The following is a 17,530-nucleotide window of genomic DNA, read 5'->3' as shown; positions in this document are numbered from 1 at the left end:
GAACAAAATTAGTATCAGAACAGCAAGAGCAGGAATACAATATAAAAATGGGGGGGGGGTGAGATAGGGAAGGCTTCAACCCTCTTGTGACACTGGGAACATTCCATTCAGAGTCCTGTATGCTATTAAAGCATGGATGGTAGTTGTGCCTTTCTAGCTTCTGCCATAGGATTTTTTCCTTTCTAGGGGCACAGCTAGACATGCCTTTTACTCTGGGGCTGGTGCGAGTGGAGGTCCTTTTGATTAGACAACGCAGTCGCCACCTCGCAGTCTTCCGTGGTTTCTACCCTGAAAATGTGGATTTCCAAGGTGTAGTTTTCCTCCGAATTTTTCGGCTGCTGTGGCTTCACCACTGCACGGTGTGCTGTCTAACCATCCCTCGGGGTGACAGCATGGTTTGCGGTGGGGGTAGAGTGGGCACTGAGTGGGCAGTGAGCGACAGTGTGGCGCCTCTTTCCTCCTCCCCTCTCTTCTCTCTCTCTCATCCCAATTGCTTCCCATCCTGCCCGCAGTTGGGATGGGAGGGACGGGAGAGGGAAGCGGCGCTTCGTGCCACCGCCTCTGTGAGCAACTGTGAGTGCCATTGCTTGCGGCAGTGGCGACAGCGCTTGCCGGGCTCCTGCGCCGCAGCAAAGTGGTGCAGTAACTCGCCCCCATATATCCAGGTTGTTGAGCATCCACAGCACAGGAGCTGCGCAGCTCCAATGATGCAATAGACCCATTCGGCGCCATGTAGATGGGGCCCAGGACAAAAAGGAATAAGTATTTTTTTTAGAATATGGCCCTTACCAACCTGCTAATTCGGAATTACATATTCTAGTGAACAATACTATAGGGTGGAAGAGATACAGAGCTCCATTTTTCAGAGCCTTCTGCAAACGTCTCTCTCCCTTTGCACTAAGCTACTATGCCATCAAATCAGAACAGAAGAATTTTACATTAGGCTTGTGATCCAATCCTATACACTTGGAAAGACATCCCGTTGCACTCATTGGGACTTACTTATGACTAGCCATGCATAAGCTTGTACTGCAAGTGCTGTGAATGCACATCACGACAGGCGGCATGGGACATCCAGTGATAAAATTGCTAGTAAGTAGTGCTTTATTTCTGACATGTGGCGACTCAGCTCAAACTGCCTGAATCGTTTACTCTGATCCCTCCCCACAACTCACATACATTAAAGATATGTAGGGATTGAGCCCCTGGTATTAGAAAAAGGTTCTCCAGGGTTGAGTCCCAGGTAGGGATGGCGGAGAATTTCTCCCCGAATCTTCGGGGGGCCGAGCGCCAATGCATTCGGCTCCCCGAAATCGGTGGTGAAATTCTCCGCCCCCCCGCCCCCCCCAGGATGGGACTTACCTTTGGCGAATGTCCCTCCCGGTAGCAGGTCCCGGCAGCGGTTCGTCGGCCTTTCACCGGGGGCGAGGGCGGCAGCCGGTCTTCTGACCGGCTGCCGCCGCCGCAATTACAAAGTGTAAAAAAAAAAAAAAAACCATGATAGGCTACGTAACGATTAACGTAGCCTATCACGGCTAGATTTCCGAAGTCAGCCGTGATAGGCTACGTGAATCGTTACGTGGCCTATCACGGGTGACTTTGAAAAAAAAAAGCGCGTACGCAAATGGCGGCGCCCTATGGGCACCGCCATTTGCGTTCCTTATTTGGTCCCGGTAGTCTACGTAAAGATTTATGTAGACTACGCCATAAATCTTTACATAGACTACCGGGACCAAATAAGGAACGCAAATGGCGGCGCCCATAGGGCGCCGCCATTTGCGTACGCGCTTTTTTTTTCCCCCAAAGTCACCCATGATAGGCTATGTAACGATTTACGTAGCCTATCATGGCTGACTTTGGAAATCTAGCCGTGATAGGCTATGTTAGTCGTTACGTAGCCTATCACAGGGTTGTTGTTTTTTTTTACACTTTGTTTCGTGGCCGGGGAGATGGGGCGCTTCTCCCCGGCCTGAATTTCGGCCGGGCGAGGCGGGAAGCCTCCCCCCCCCGGCCTGAATTTCGGCCGGGCGAGGCGGGACACCTTCCCCCCCTCGCCTGAACTTCGGGGGGAGAAGCAAAGCGCCTCCCCCCCACCGCGAAGCCAAGCTGTGAAAAGGTAAGTGACTTTCGTACATCCCTTGTCCCAGGGAGTCTGGCCGGAAATTAAGTCCTTACCCACAGGGTACTTTCAGTGTGTTAGCCCTCTTTGCCAACCACAGCAATAATATTGCAAAGGTATTGCTAATGGTGGAATCCAAAGGAAAAACTATTTTAGTATTTGTTAAAGAAGAAAGTGGACCAGCTGTATAGCATTTTACATAACATTTTCTTCTGCTTTTCTCAAAATTCTCTAAAATGTGCTTAAAAGTTTAAGATAATTTCTATAGAAACGTATTAATGAAGAATTGCTTGTCTATTCCACTCTTCAGAATTCCTTAAGTATTCAAATACCATTCTTTATCATATTTACAGGCACTTCCTTCAGTCTACAGAAATTGTTGCAATAATGATGTAAAGGAGGTTTTTCTTTTTTATTTCAGGTCTTGCCATTTCCTTCTGCAAAACTAAGATTGTGTATATGGATAATGTAACAGTTACATTCACATGATGATCTCTCAAAAGTGGGTATTGCTTCCAGGCAGGCCCTTTTTTTGCAAAGAGGAACAAAGTTTATTCTTTTCTTGCTGGCAATCAATGTGCCAGAATTTAACAGTGGTGTGTATTGGCAGGCAGTCTTGTCAGTTTTTGTGGGCTACTAATTTTTATCACATGGTGGCTGATAACAAGGACAAGGCCTTCTCAGTCACAATACCATTGTTACAAAATGGCTTCCCCGCAGAGACCTGCCTGCCCTAATTACTGTTGGCATTTTGCCATTTAGTGAAAGTGTGGCTATTCTGGGATGCTTTTGATGATGTAGTCTTATATTTTGATTTTTGTGTGTGTGCTGTTGATATAAATATATAAGCAGCACACAAAAAGTGAAAATTATATCTATAGATAAATAGATAATTTAGATTTTGTGTGTGTGTGATATATATTAGGGCTGTGCACGGACACCCACACCCTTTGCTTAAGATGCTGCTTCAGACTTCTGAAGCAGCCCCACTTTGCTTTGGACTGATTCGGACCCCATCTGCTTTACTTTGGATTTGGATCCAAAGCAAGATTCGGACATCCGAATCTTTCTGATATAATATTTTCCCATTGTCTTGCATTGGAAAATAGAATGGCCATAACTTTTCAGTTTTCATGATAAATATATGAAATTTGGGGACCTGTCAGCCGCTATGGAGGGGATTCTGCCTTCCAAATTTCAGACAGTTTGGCCTGGTGGTTTTTGTGCTAGGTGGAGTTAAAATGTGGGGGGTGTTTTCAACAAAAACCCTCAAAGCAAGGAGCTATAACTTTTAACTGTTTCCACAGAACTGCATGGAATTTGGAGATCTGTCAGCCCCCATGGAGGGGATTCCACCTGCCACATTTCAGACAATTTGGCCTAGTAGTGTTTGTTCTAGGCACAGATAAAATGTGCTGTTCTCAGAAATCAAACCAAAGGGCATAAAGGGATAATCAGAGAAGTTAGGTGTTTCAGTTGTGATTAGGAGGAGGTCACTATCCCTAATCTCTGCTGTAGGTTTCTTTGAAGTGCAAATAACCCATCTCCCCTAGTACTACTAAATTTGGTAATCTGGGGCCAGATAAAGTTGGCATCCAGGCTGTGGACTGCCAATTGCCATCTTGGACTTAAGAGATCGTTGATCCATGTAACTGCCCTGTGGTAAAAGTTTGCTGAATTTCTAAAGTCTGGTCAACTTAATGTGCTTAGTTCCACCTTTTCTAAATCCATATAACTTCCTTCTCACTCCCTCTCAAGTACTCTGATTGATTGTAACAGTAGGGATCTTGGAGAAATTTGCAATGGATTTAAGACCCGAAGATGCCTCATATTGGGCTTGCTTGCTTTGCCACACAGTGGAGTATTATTTAAATAACAGATGTAGTGCTTTGCCGACTGTATTTTGAAATGTGGATGTGTGTAGTGCTTCGCTTGACAACAGCACAAGCACATGCACACAGACACACAAAGAGACACACAAGAGTGAAAGAAAAGCAAATACAAAACTATCTACAAGCAAAGAAAAGAGTTTATATTGCATTTTTTAGGGAAAAGATAAAAAGTTCAAAAAATGGGAAGGGAAGGAATACAGGAATTGAGAAGGGGGGGAGGAGAGCCAAGAACAAGGAAAGGAAAGTACTTAAAAAAAAATTTTTTTAAGGATCTAGCTGGAAAACTATGAAGAAAGAGTGGGAAAGAGTCCAACACACACACACACCACAGATCTAGCCAAATAACTTCAGAGCTCTCTCCAGTAACACCACCAGATATCTCTCTTGCTTTTTTCGTACGCTTTTTTCTCCAGTATATCCAGTATTCCGCACCCATCCACCCACTGATTGGAAACTGCTGGGTTATGTTCAGCCCTAATATGGCAACTAGAGTTGCCATTCACCAAAGCTTACTCCCTGCTCCTACTCCTCTCCCCTTCCCCCTTCCCTCCTCCTCCTCTCCTCCTCCCTGATCTTTCTCAAGTTGATACTTCTTGGAGACAGGCTGTCTGGGCTTCAGAAGGCATCAGAATAGCTCCGAATCTCCAAGGCGGACTGAGGCACTTCATTGGTGACTCGCTTTGCTTCGGAGCACCTTGGTGCTGGTCTGATTTCCTTTGGATTGTACTGAGGCACCCCCGAAGCACCCTGATTCGCTTCAGGATTTGGATTCTGTGCCAAAGCAATGCACAGCCCTAATATATATATATAATTTTATGATTTTGATATATGATTTTGCTTCTATTTCAGTGGTATTTTATTGCTTATGCATAGAATTATTTTAATGTTTGTATTTTTAGCCATGTTTAGTTTAGTCATCAGGGCTTCATCATCCATATTTAATTCTTAAAGCAGAAATGCTTGGCAGAATGTGCATACCTCCTGAATGCAAGATATCCTTTTAAACACTTAGTTACATTCAAAGCTGGATACTGGCCCAATCCAGTTAGAACAACATCCAGGTAAAACATATACTACTGCTGGTTCAAATGGGAAGCTGAACTGAGACAGGGTGTCCTGAATAATGTTCGCATGATGGTTCTAGATGCATCCCCTGACAGTTTATACTTACAATCAATCACGTATAGGGGGAGGGGAGAGAGAAGCAGTGGGAGGAGTCATTCCACATGCTCCTCCCTCTCCAACCATCAGAACTGACAATGCTGATAATTTATTCCATTTGGAGGTGTGTCCTTCCTTATTCTCACTGAAGGAAATGAGGCTTTTTTTATTTTTTCACATTTGGGCATTTGGATAGGAAAGGGCTAATGTGTAGGGAATATAAAATGCAAAAAGTTTTCTTTTAGGATCATAATGATATTAAGCATACCAAGAAGGCCTTGTTAAAAACCAAAGTTGCTCTTGGCTTATTACTGACAGGCAGCTTGACCTGGGGAAAAGAGAACATGTTGAGAAAACAAAATCTTGCTCAATATGGTTCATGCTCCAGATAGGTCTAAACCACAGAGATAAGCTGGGAAATGTCTAAAGAACTGAGAAGTAAACAAGACTTCAGCAAGAGGGTGTTAAGGAGAGGCTCTTGAGGAGATTAGACCACCCTATTGTAACCAATCAGCAAGCTTAAAACATACGAGTTTCCATTTATGGCAGTAGGCATAGAAATTGGCACAGTACAAGGGTATACAAGATTGGTACGCCTTGGGTTCTACGTTCTGCCTTCATTCAAGTTTCACAGGGTTCCCTTCAACTCAAGATGCTCTTTGAAGTAAGACAGATCCTTCACTGGTGAATATAGTAAGCTAATTCCAGTCTTTTTCTATTTCTAAGGAGGATGTGCATTTGTAACTTTCTTTAATAAAATCAGCCCATTCTATCTTAAGCCATTGTCAATGTGTGTGGGAGTCACTCAGAACACCTCAGGATCAAGATAGCCACATCACCAGGCCAATAACAAATGTTAGTAAACTTTGAATAAAAGACTGTAATTAATTGGCACAGTAGTTAGAGGGTCAACCACTATTAAATTTAATTCTTCTGAAAGCTGTTCTGACCATACCTTCCTTTTGTTAGGAAGATTGCTGGCTTGTTCCTTAGAACACCAGGGAAGTAGCTGGAATTTCCTTCACAGTACACACCTATTCATATCTGTGCAGAAGTAAGCCCCATTGAGTTCAATGGGGCTTACTCCCAGATGAATATAGGATTGTAGCCTAAGTGTTATGAATGCAGTTGGAGGGATCCCCTCTCTCCCTCCCAGCTAAAGAAGATGTAACTTGGGTCTATGTGTGTCTGTAGAAAGGCTCAGGTGAACAGGTGAGGTGGGCTGGGGGGCTAGCCCTGCTCCCTGCTTAAGCATGCAGTAGACATGCCCCCCACTGTCCGCATGTTTGGCTGGCATGAGAAGGGTCTCCGTGTACATACTGATGTACAACCATAGAATTCCTCCATATGAGGGGGGATCCTGGCACAATCAAGGTCTCCTGTCCTGTAGACGCTCTTAGTGTGTACATCAGTATGTACTTAGAGCCCCTACACACACACACACACACACACACACACCTCATGCATTATTTCAGTGGGATCATTTGAACCCTCCTTGTGAAGAGGAACAAAAGAGAAACTGCAAGTTGAGAGAAAGTGACAGAAAAAGAGAAACCTAGAGTGAGTTTTTTGAGCATCTGGGAATATGGTAGCCACTTATGAATGGACAAAAAAGAGGACAAAAATGGACAGTGATTTGCAAAAAAAAAATAATAAAATTGCCTATGTGAATTTATAGAGAGAGATACAAATTTAGAAATAATTACTATAATTTAAATAGAAATACAGTCCATCTCGCCATAGTGTGGAAGATTCTGGCCAGGTCGCCCGAGAAGTGCCAGCTAGTCGCTGGCACAGTCAGCTGCCCATCCTAGGTTCCCCTTTGCAGATATTTTCAATAAATGTGGCCCAATTTTCAACCCAAGCCTTGTTGTCTGACTCTTCTTTGACCCATCTCCGCTCACAATGGATTGTGTATTGCAGTGTTAGGCTGTTTACCTCCACCTGTGCTCTGCTTGTATATTTGTACAATGAACCCATATATTACAAAACACCAGAAGGCTTCAACGATCTCTTCTTCTGAAGGAAACCAAGCTTGGGTGTAATTGCTGCCCGTGGAACTTCTCACCACTCAGAGAAATGAGGCGCATGTAGCAATATTGTGCTCTGGGGAATCTTAGAATGAATAATGAACAGCAGGGGTCTCATTTCAAGTGCAGAGACATGACAACAGAACTCCAGAGTCCATCCTTTTTTTTCCCAAGCAGGAGAGAGGGGTGAAGTGGAAGAGTAGGTGAAGGTGAAGGAAATAGTGAGTCTGAATTTTGAAAAACTAATTAGGAAAGGGAATAGAAAAGAAGTGACTAGCAATGCAGCCATATTGTGACTACTTGTCACTATGGATAATGATCACCCTACAGTATTCTCTGCCCAGTTCTCAGTTTTCCTGCATATCTTTAGGAAACTGCATCTTTTAAAATGCATGTTATTTTTTATGAAGAATAATGTGATATTATTACCAGATCCTGGCTACAGTAGAATATGTAGAGACTATATCTCTACCATACACTACTTTTTGTCCAGTGTAATACTTTAGGAATAGAGGGATGTACCCTTATGTAGGTTTGGCTGTAAATCTAAGTCCTTAATTTTAACACTTACAATCCACTGTATGTAACTGTATACTGAATGGTCATCATATAAATATAGACAGACTGAGAACATAAATAACTGAGGCCAAAAAATTCTAATTGTGGGAGTAAAATACATCTTATATTAAGCTCAGTGTATCAAGGGAGCTTGTATCCTTGCATTGTCCCACACTCAGAGATGAAGAAAAGGCAGCTGCACACTGGTAATAATCTCAGATCAGCCTCTTCCTGCCCATTCAATGTCCCCTTGCAAAATGCATAATGAGCTGCTAAATGCAGGGAGCCCTCCTTCTCCCAGCTTCCCTCACAGTTGAGACTGAAAAAATAGCAGGAGCTCCCTTTTCTCTCTGTGCTGACCACCGCAGTCGCACATCTCTGTATGACAGAGGTGTGTGTGTGTGTGTGTGTGTGCAACCTGTGGCCCACAGGTTCAGGGGCATTGCTAGGTTCTTAAAAGATGGGGGAACAGGCCCATTACACAAATTGGCATATATATATATATATATATATATATATATAGGCATATATATATCCCCATATATATATCTCCGAGTCTAAGCTCACCTCTAACATATGTGTGTGTGTGTGTGTATAGATTACATACATACATACATACATACGAGGTGTGCCATGTCTGTTTTCCAATGCAAATCAATGGGAAAATGTAAAACAAATGGCAATTGGGACAGCTCAGAAGATCCAGGGCACACCTCAAAAAAAGATCCGGAGCCCATGCCCAGGTGGGCCTTCTATAACAATGCTCATGAACAGGTTGCATGTCCCCACCCACCCCACCCCGGGATTTTAATGCAGCCCCCATGGGTGGCCTGACCAACCTGCCACTGCTGCTGAATTCACCTCCTGCCCAATACCCATTCCTTCTGTCCAGGCTGCCAGAGGGAGATGGCAATCATGGTGCACCCAGAAAGAATGTGCCATTTGCACTCACTCAGATCCCTTCCCACTCCTTCTCTGTCTTTGCTGTCCCCTTCCTAGGCTCTGCCTGCCGTGCCGAGGGAAGCAGCTTTGCTCCCCGACCCCGGCTCCCCTCCTCTGCTCGCTCAGCCCAGCAAGCAGCTCCAGAGCCCTGCATGCTCTCTCTGCACCTCTAAGGGGGCACAGCATACCACAACAGACAGCAGACCAGTGCTGGAACTGTCAGCCATCTCCCAACTCCTTGCTGCTGCGTCTCCCACCCCCTGGAGGCATCCTGGACGTAGCTGGGGCTTTTCTTCACAAAATAATTGGCTGGCCTTTAGCAAGCCACTCTTGGCCTCGCCTCTGCATCATAGGGATAGTTAATAGCTTTTAAGAGTACTGAAATAATAATGTAATTCATAATGTAATACCCTTAAAAGGTGTACAGATTACTGAGTTGGTGTGTGCAATGTCCTTTCAGAATTTAGGAAAGCACTGCGAAATACAAAATGTTAGGTATTGGTATAGCTTAATGTCTGTGTAAAAACATTAAGCTATACCAACACAACATGGTGCTCTCCAGATGTTTTGGACTACACTTCCCATCAGCTCCAGCCTGCATGGCCAATGGTGATATATCATGGGGACTGAAGTCCAAAACACTTGGAGACCACCAGGTTGGGGAATTGCATAAACTCTTTAAACACCAAGGACTATTGCATCCCATTACAGTACATCTGTCTGGATCATTAGGCCAGTATCTGTTTACATCACTGGAAAATCCTGCTCTCGCTCTCTGTCCTTTAAATGAACTTCGCACTGCTGTTCCTATAATTTCATCCACCTTTCCTATCAGTATCATCATCAGCTTACTGAGCTTCAGAAGAAATGAACCCTTCGAATGCGTGATTGAAAGCCAGCCTCCTTGATTTCTGTGAGCTGGTAGCTGGGCTTTGTCGAATAAGCTATTAGCATTGTGACAGATTTTACTAACTCGGTGTGTTATATGAAACAGCTGTATCTGTGCAGAGTTTAGGCTTAGTGCTCTATGAAGCCTAAACAAAGTACCAGACTAATCAGCTTGGAATACGGAGCGCTTACAAATCTGAAGAAGCCAGCTCTGACAGGTCACGCTGCTCTTGCAGTTGCTGTTTGTAATTCTTTTCTCTTGTTGGAATGTGTGAAACTCTTTTGCCTCAAGGATTCTGGCCATAGTGAGACATTTTGAATCGGAATATATTTATTTAGACATCCTCCCACCCACCCCCACTGTCATACCCCCAGGTTGCAACAGATCTCTGTTTCATGTTAACATCACAGAAGTTAGAAGTGGATTAGGCTGAAAGATGATGATTTGGACAAGGACATCCTTAGGGAGGCCAACATAAGGTGGCTAAGGAGGCATTTGAAACTGGATCTCCTGTGATCAAACCCATCGCACGCTGTCCTCTGCAACACACTTTCAACTAAAGCAAAATAAGTTCCACGGGCATTGCTCTACAATGCTTATTGGTAGGGTTCCTTAGCATATATCTGTAATCCAACACTCCCCACCCCTCCAGTTCCGAGTTAGATTAGTCACGGATTGTACCAGTTGGCACTTGCTGTAATGTATATTTTTAAAAAATAATAATACTACCGGTATATTTATCCTAACTTACTGCTGTATGCCCCTCAGAGCAATGCAGCATTAATTGATGTTATAGGGAAGTTTAGCAACAGCTCAAGGAATAATTCTGAGGATGTAGCTACTGCAGCATCCGGTCCCAGGGAAGAGGAGCAACCTTACCCTGATATGTTGCAACCCCATGGTAACTGTATCCTGGTCAAGCCAGCACAGACGTCTCCTTGGTGGTGAAAGCTTATGTAAGTCCTTTCCAGTTTGGCCTCCATAGCATATTCACTATGTCTGCTTTCCATCCATTTCCTCTGTGACATGACATACAATGGCGTAATGCACCGCAGCTATGTTGTAACTGGGAATTATGCACATTTCGCTGTAAAACTTAAGGAAATATGAAAGGATAGTACATTCACATAATATTGTGTAGAAGTTCTTCATGCTGTAATATGAAATTAGATGAATGGAGCATGTGCAGAACAGGAAAACAGCATTGGGAACTGTTTCTAGAGAGAGCACTGTACTGTGGTAGGGACCTGTCTATGTGCGGTTTGATGAAAGAATAGCATGTCCAGTAGAAGACCAGGTCTAGTGGTGTCCAGGACATGGTGCAAAATATCAGCATTGCTGAAATTGCTCACCTATTCATACAAGACCACATTCAACATAAATTTGGGTTGGAAATTGTCTCCAAGGTCTAATACAAACACAGTTAATTTCTCAAATTAGTTAGAAGGATGTTGAACGGAACAATCAGCAGAGTGAAATCCTAGGAAAGAGGTTCTGGTTTCTTACTGGATCTGACTAATTGAAAATGTTAATCCTGAAGATGTATACATTGCTTGTGCATGTACATCTGGTATACACCATCACATTTGAAGCAACTATGTAAGCATTTCACCACCTGAACTGTTCAGTCCACAGTTCCATGCCACATATATGCATGGTAAGACGGACACATGTAGATGTTTCCAATGTGCATATATGTACGTACACTCTTCACCCAACCACGTGAAGTGGCCCAGTGTAGAATGTCAGAGTGAAATGTCTGATAGACTGTTGTCTGATAGAAATGTCTGATAGAAATGTCTGATAGACTAAGAATGTCTGATAGAAATGTCTGATAGACTAAGCAGGCCTGTAGCCAACCTAAAAATTCTGCGGTGTGATGGAGGTGCCAAAAAAATAAAAGGGGGGGCAAATGGTTTGCAGGCCTTTTAAATACAAAGTTGTAAACTGGTTTTTTTTTTATTATTATTAGTTGGCAAAAAAAATTAGGGGGACAGAGAAAATTTGGGGGGCACACACACCCCTAGCCCTCCCTGGCTACAAGCCTGGTCCTAAGTCCAAAAATGGGTGTGTACCTGAGAGAATCCCACCTACTTTCCCACCAATACTACTTTGGTATACTTACCACTGACTCAGGAAATGTGATGAATTGCAGCAAAGTCAGACTAATTTCAGATGTTTCCAGGTCATCAACTCATTTTTTTAATGCTGTTGAAATTTTTTATTCACTTAGATCCTTCTAAGCTCTGGAGTAGAACATCTGTGTAATTGAAAGCTGCAGTGAATACTGATAGCTGTGGAATGAGCATAATTTTAAATGCTTTTTATGGAAGGTATCATTCCATATCACGTAACTGGTCCTATACATATGTGATCCTGTAACCATTTCAGTTTGGGGCACTGTTTTCCATATGTGTTTTGGACTAGACTAGAAACTATCTAGTCTAGTTTCCCTCTTAGCTAAACAGCTAAGGTTTAGGTCCTGAGCATGACAGGCTAGTGCTTTTATGTTCCACCTCTAATCACAGCTCATAATGAAACTCCCTGCCTCTGGAGGTCAGGCAGGTGCCAAGACTGTGTCGTTTCTGGTGCCTCCTGAAAACATCTTTATTTCAGGAAGACTTCCTTGACTGACCAGCCACAGTTCTTATCAGAATTCTGTTTCTATCAATCAATCAATCAATCAATCAATCAATATTTTTTAACATGGAGTCTTATTCTTCTATCTTACTTGCATCTTTCATTGTTCACCACTCTGGAATCTGTCTAGATGTGGAGCGGTATGTAAACATTGTAAATAAAAGAAAATAACAATAATATTAATGGTCAAGCTACAATCATATAAATATAACATTGTAAAGTCCTTTGCCTTGTAAATTAATCTGCACCAAAAGCCTGCAGAGAAGATAAAATGTTGAGCCAACAATCTTTAAAGGAGTAATAGTCAGCTCTGGTAGTATTAAATTGATCAAATGACACAGTCACACACAAAAAAGGCTATGAAATGGAAACATTTTCAGACCCTGCTGGTCTTGCAAAACATTATTTAAGGGTGCAATCCTATCCAGATAGGCAGCCACCTCCAAACTTGGAGGCGACCGCCTATCCAATGCAGGGCAGGAGAAGCACGGAGGCGATCGTTCCCTCTGCGCTCCTCCTGCCCTGCATTTTCAGCTAGACAGCTGATTGTGGCTGTCTAGCCGAGGGAGGGCTGAGCAGGGGAGGAGGCTACCGGACAACACATTGGATGTGTCATACAGGCATTTCCACCACCTCCCGCCCTGGAACACCCCCCCGGCATGCCCGGCTTTGGCCGCTCTGTCCTCCTCTTGTGAGCATGGACCACAGGGCTTTTCAGCACTGCCTGCGAGGCAGCACAGAAGTGGGGGAAGTCCGGTTCTCTGGGAACCGACCTCAGAGCGTGGTCTCCAAGGCTGGTTCCCAGAAAACCAGATATCCTATGGCCTTCTAGCCACTGACTAGCGGCCATAGGATTGCTCCCTTATATTGTTATAGCCAAACTGATTTGGCTATGAAGCATCATTTTCCTTTGTGTCATTGTGCTATTTACCTCGGAGCCTACTGCTTACTGGGAATTATTCCAGCAAATGAAATACGTAATTCCAGTTTAATGAAGCTTCTAAACTTGTGTGTCCAGTCAATCACTTGAAAAGTAAAGAATTTTCTGGAAAAACAAGGCTGCATCTTTCAATGGCCTATGTAAGATATTTGGACCCAACTGCCTAAGAAGGTGGCAAGAGAGGTGATTAAGGAGTCAACTGGAAACCGTGAACTAACCTTAAGGGCAGCTCCACCAGTGTTTCTTTCCATACCTTTGACTGGCAAATAGGATACACCAAAGCCTGCAAAAGCTCTGAGCACCTGTCTACTAGCAAAGACGAGACCAAGATTGCATAAATAAAAGCAGTTTTACTAAGAACACGATGATGCTGTATTCTGCAGGTATTTACATAATTGCACACAGGCCTTGCTGCTTAGATTTGAAAGCTGTTCCCATAACAACTGCCAAAAAAATTGCTTGCGGAGTATCTTGGTAAAGTAATGAAGGAAGAAATGCACAGGAAGAGATCAGTTGTAAATCTTGTGAATTTTGCATTCGTCGGGATGCAGTCAGATTTTTTTTTCAGTGGCTTGTGGTAGCTTATTGTTTATTTCTGTGCTACCTTTTGGCAGGGAGGTGATGGCAGTGGGGTGGTGAATCTGCTCCGGGTTTCAGTCAGAACTCTAAAGGAGCTGCCCAAGGTGCTTCAACTTCAACAGCTTGGATAGCTCCGTTAGAGTTCTGAGTGAAACCTGGAGTGGATTCACTGCTTCACTGACATTGGATCCATCAGCCTCCACTGCCCAAAAAGCCCCTGAAGCAGCTTACAAAAGGATATAAAGATTCACAAAATATTAAAACACAACATTCAAACAATACAATAAAATTCAAGTTTGAAGCAATTATATCAAAATGACCAATTAAAACTAAAAAACCTAAGGCATGAACGCAGCCTCCCTCATGACCAAAAGCAAAAATACCAACACAGAGCTGGAGTAAACCCCATCCCAGCTCCTTGTAGGTTTTCCCAGGCAGAGTGGTAAAGCAGAGAAGAGCAGATGGAATAGCAGGGTGTCCCCTGAAACAGGGCTTCTCAGGCTACAGCTCCTGCCTTTGCTTATGCAGTCTACAGGCAGGGGGGTGGGGCAGAGCAGGAGGAACAGCTCACCCTGGATAGTAACAGCAGTTTCTCCACTGGAGCAGAAGTCTAGGCCTGAGACCCTAAGGAATAGCCAAAATATTCAGATAATCAGAATTGCAGATACAGAAATGAATAAATTAAAAGGTTACATAAGAAGAGCTACTGGAAAATAATTGGATAACAGGAGGCATCCTACTTTTTTATAACATTACCAGTGCAGCCAGATTTATTCACTAAATGAAGTTTCATAGGAAGGGGATTTTTTGTTTTTTGTTTTTGGATTTAATGTCTTCCAATCTTAGCATGCTTCAGAAAGTTCTTTAAGGATGCAGGTACAAGTTTTGTGGCTGCTTCTATTATTCCTTATTTGTTTATTTGTTTGTTTATTTCATTTCATTTCTATACCGCCCAATAACCGAAGCTCTCTCACAAAATTTAAAATCACAAAGCGCAGTATAAAACAATATGAAATACGAAAGCTTAAAACCACAACAGTACAACCAGAATAAAACCTAGCAGCAATGCAGAGATTTGAAATACAGATTTTAAACACCAAAGCTAAAAGATTAGGAAGCTAAAATGCTAAAATACTGGGAGAATATAAAGGTCTTCACCTGGCGCTGGAAGGAGTACAATGTAGGTGCCAGGCAAACCTCTCTAGGGAGCTCATTCCACAGCTGGGATGCCATAGCAGAAAAGGCCCTCTTCCTGGTAGCCACCCACCTCACTTCCTTTGGCAGGGGGTCACGGAGAAGGATCTATGAGGATGATTTTAGGGTCCAGGCAGGCACATATGCGAGGAGGAGATCCTTCAGATAACCTGGCCCCAAGCCGTTAAGAGCTTTGAATGTTAATACCAGCACTTTGAATCGGGCCTGGAAATGGACTGGCAGCCAGTGCAGCTGGAAAAGTACTGGCATAATATGATCTTGTTTGCCAGTCCCTGTGTTAACAATCTTGCTGCCCTATTTTGGACTAGCTGAACTTTCGGGACCATTTTTAAATGCAGCCCCATGTGTTAGAAAAAGAGACTCCATAACCGTTGGCGCCTCAGTTACGTAGGAGCCCGAGTGGCGGGAAAAATGTGGGCGGAGCAAAAAGGGGAACCATAATGACGCGCTTATGACTAACAGCTTGGTAGGCTGATACTGACTGTTTATTGGCTATTAACTTGGTAAGCTGATGTACTGACTGTTTCATTGGTTACTGGCAAGAACAATAGAAGTGATATGGTATAAAAGGCTTTTGCACACGTGTCTCGGGGTCCAGACTGCTCTGCACCCGTTCTGCAAAATGTTTCAATAAAATAGTGTTGGATCCACTGCTGCCTGCCTGGCATCCTTTTCTTCTAAACCAAAAGCAAGAACTTTTTTTTAAAAACACTTGCTTCCTTAGTCAAAAGCCAACTATTCTTGCGGGGGCGCGAACTAGATTTAGGGAAGAGAACCCCCAGGCGACTGAGGAGCAAATGGCAGAGGTTTTGCCTATTGGGAGGCCTGACTGGGGAGTGGCCATGGCAGCGCAAAGGCAATTACATGCTGAAAACTTTTGGCTTGTTTTAGCGGGCATGAAACAGGCTGCTCGAAGGGCCCCCAATCTGCAAAAGGTCTTGATGTTAAAACAAGACAAAAGCGAGCCCTCCGCCGTCTTCCTCCAAAGGCTGAGAGAAGCCTTTGCTAAATATACTGACATCGACCTGAATGACCCAAATAACCTACGAATTCTCACAACGCAGTTTGTAGGAAATAGCTGCCAAGATATTAGAAAGAAGTTACAAAAAGTCAAAGGAGGACTGGCGGCTGATTTGGGAGTCCTGGTTGAGGTAGCCCAGAAGGTCTATGAAAGACGAGAGGAAGAAGAAGAAGAAAAGGAAAAAAGATAAAAGGCAGGCAAAACTACTTGCTGCTGTTCTCAAGCCAGAGAAAGGAGGGACTAAGAAGGGTGGAAAGGGGAACAGAAAAGGGCCTCCCTTAGGAAAAGATCAGTGCGCTTTCTGTAGGAAGATTGACATTGGAAACAAGACTGTGAAGCCCTGAAAAAGAAAGAGAAAGAAAGCAGGGGGGGAAGAACAAAGAGTGTTGTATGAACAAGAAAGAGATTAGGACAGACCGGGGCCCGGACCCCTCTTGGCCGTTTCCGAGGCAAGACGGGACCCCATGGTCAAAATTAAAGTTGGGGGTCGCTCCTATGATGCCCTTGTGGATACAGGGGCTGCCTTGTCCATACTCCCCCTTAACAAGCCACCAACGGGAACTGGGGGAACTACCACCATAATGGGGGTCGAGGGAAGAGCAAGAGCTTTGCAGGCAGGCAAAGGAAGGCGGGTAAATATTTACACTGACAGTAAAAACGCTTTTGCCGTTGTGCACGCTCTCGGACAGTTATGGAAAGAGAGGGGATTCCTTACAGCAAATGGATCCCCAGTTGCCAATGGTGGCTTAATCGTAGACCTCTTGGATGCCCTCCAGTTACCCTTATAAGTGGCAGTTATCCACATCCGAGCCCATGGAAAGGAAAAAGAGGAAAAGTGGAGGCAAGGAAATCAAAGAGCTGATGAGGCTGCAAAGAGAGCAGCCAGGGAAGGAATCCAAGGAACATTCCTTGTCTTACCCAGAAGGGTGGAGTGCCCCACATACTCCCCCTCTGAGTTGCAAATGGCACGAGAACACAGAGTGAGTCCTCGCGACGATGGATGGATCCAGATGACGGATGGAAGACTGCTTCTTCCACAGACCCTGCAGGGAGCTATCCTGGAACAAGTGCATCACTCTCTTGGACACCCTGGGGCATCAGCCATGATTGACTATTGCAAAAGGCTATTTGTCTCCCCTGGCCTAACTGTACACGCCCATCGACTAGCCGCAACCTGCCACGTCTGTCAGAAAACTAATTCCCCCAGAGCCCCCCCTCCACCAAAAGGAGGGCGACCAGGGGCGTACTATCCCTTCCAGAGGGTACAGATTGATTTTGCTGAAATGCCACCGTGTAGGGGTTACAGGTATTTGCTTGTAATAGTGTGTCAAATGACGGGATGGGTAGAAGCGTTCCCATGCAGGAACTGTCAAGCAAAAACTGTAGTTGCTAAATTGTTACAGGAGGTGGTGCCCAGGTTCTCCTTGTCTGAAGTTATAGAATCCGACCAGGGCTCACATTTCACTTCAGCTGTTACGCAAGCGTTGGCACGAGCTCTGGGGGTAGAGTGGCACTTACATTGCCCCTGGAGACCCCAGGCGAGT

Source organism: Heloderma suspectum, chromosome 4 (genome assembly GCF_057233095.1).
Source record: "Heloderma suspectum isolate Gila_16-S chromosome 4, 16-S_ref, whole genome shotgun sequence".
NCBI lineage: Eukaryota > Metazoa > Chordata > Lepidosauria > Squamata > Helodermatidae > Heloderma > Heloderma suspectum.
Note: the sequence above shows the minus strand (reverse complement) of the source record.